Source organism: Penaeus monodon, chromosome 7, assembly GCF_015228065.2.
Source record: "Penaeus monodon isolate SGIC_2016 chromosome 7, NSTDA_Pmon_1, whole genome shotgun sequence".
NCBI lineage: Eukaryota > Metazoa > Arthropoda > Malacostraca > Decapoda > Penaeidae > Penaeus > Penaeus monodon.
The window spans coordinates 57,075,080-57,077,161 of NC_051392.1; the positions used below are offsets into that span (position 1 = coordinate 57,075,080).

General features: G+C 33.2%; 2 non-coding genes across 2 annotated transcripts; one reads left to right on the forward strand and one right to left on the reverse strand.

The window, feature by feature from the left end:
- The first annotated feature begins 487 nt into the window (after positions 1-487).
- LOC119575722 lies at positions 488-642 on the forward strand. The gene has a single exon (XR_005228990.1). It is a non-coding gene; the product is annotated as a U1 spliceosomal RNA (small nuclear RNA).
- Positions 643-1,726: 1,084 nt separating this feature from the next.
- Positions 1,727-1,845, reverse strand: LOC119575728. Its single transcript, XR_005228991.1, has one exon. It is a non-coding gene; the product is annotated as a 5S ribosomal RNA (ribosomal RNA).
- Between the last annotated feature and the right edge of the window lie 237 nt (positions 1,846-2,082).

The window sequence follows — 2,082 nt, forward strand, 5'->3', positions numbered from 1 at the left end:
TTACTAAAGTAGCCTTTTCTTGGTTTCAAATGGTTAATCCGCATCTGAAATAAACAACTAACAAATGCAGATGCCTTTACAATATTACATAATTATTATTTGACCTACTATTTGATGCCATTATTCTTAGTATTGCCACTGCTACTACCACTATGAGTGTGATTATTACTCTTGCAAATTGGCAGTTACCTCCTTGAGTTCTTCTACCCCGTTATTCCATGTAAACATGTGACCTGGTAGCAGCAGTAAGGTAAACTGTATGAACTGAATGGTCAATCGTGTTAAATGACGTAGACAAATCGTGGGTATGTATACCGTATGTCATAGTAGGGGATAGCAGTGTGTAAATAGATGAGTAGGCCGTTGCTAGAAATTGCGTCTTAAAAGTGGAAGGATTGTAAATCCAGGTAAATTATGGAATCATAAATGAAGATTATCGCAATTACTCAGTTTAAGCGGTCGTGGGTCGCGCATGGCTTAGGAGAGCATACATACCTGGCACAGGTGATGCCGTGATCACGAAGGCGCTTCTCCTAGGGCGAAGCTCACCATTGCACTCAGTTGGCGCCGACCCCAGCGAATAACCCAAATGTGATTAAATCGAGTGCGCAATTTTTGGTAGCGAGGGCCTGCGTTCCCTTATAACATTTCGTTAAAAAAATAAGAATGGTTCTAAATCCACCTGTCCACCAAGGCAGTTTTTTTTTAATATTTTTACCTGCATATATTTCATTAGGTTAGTTTGTCAAACCAGCACAGTTTACAATACCAATATATCATTCCGAAACCACAAATTTTACAGATCACTCCTTTGAGGATACTGATGTACTCTGTTCATACAGTAGTAAGGTAGTTTTTATAATGGGATCTAAAAGTATCTTTATTATTTTTCCAAACTATATAAAAAGGTTATTGGTTATAGGTACTTTGAAGGGTAATCCTTTTCATTACCATTTCTCGACAAATTAGATCAGCATAGTATAAAGCATATATATATATATATATATATATATATATATATATATATATATATATATATATATATATATATATATAATGTAGTTCAGTGAATCGGCATTTAAATGAGAAATAATGAATAGTTGATGTAAATGGAAATAAGATGTGTATGCGAGATATATTATTGCAACTATACTGATTTTTTCTGCGCTAAAGCGCATATTTGCTTCATTTTCTTCATTATTAAGTTTTCTAGGGTATATCCATTCTATCTTATCCTAATGCACTTTTTGTCGGTAAATGAACTTTTGTCGCCTTTTTATGATTTTGAGAGGCATATTTATACAGTTTACTATAGTTTGATATTAAATTTAAAATATAGCATTACGGTTAATTTAAGACGAAATTGTTTGTCCTGGAATGATCTAAATTCAAGAAAGAGAGAAATGGTTGATTCCTCATAATAAAGTATTTAAAAAGTATGCATTTCAATTATATGCTTATAACATTTGAACCCATCGAAGTGGACTAAAGAAAAATCGAGTAGGACTCATTGAGTTGTTACTTTCCACAGTAATCTTTAGTAAATGGCGAAAGATTTATGCGTTTTTTTTTTTTTTTTTTTTGTAAACATCATTTAATAATAGATTATTAATAACACATTCATTATCACTTTACTATGATTTCAATTGATTTTCATATACACATATAAGAAGAGCTGCTAAAAGAGGTAAATAGATACATAACATATCTAGCTCATATGATAAAATGCCAACAGCATCTGGTGTTCCCAGGCGGTCACCCATCAAAGTACTGACCAGACCTAACGTTGCTTAACTTCGTTGATCTGACGAGAAGCGGTGCTTTCAACGTGGTATGATCGTTGGCAGAGGATGAAAAAAACATTAACCAGATTCTGTCAGTGTTAACAATTTTTCATACATCATTTAACTAGAATGTAACTTGTTTTGCAATAAACTTCATTACTATTGCATTATAGCTGGGTCGAGTGTGTGAAATAATACACACATACTACTCGCCCTATAAACTGAATTCTAGACGACCAGTTCACCAATAAATGTACATTGTATGAAACGGGGATATAGTCAAACAAAGATTTTAACA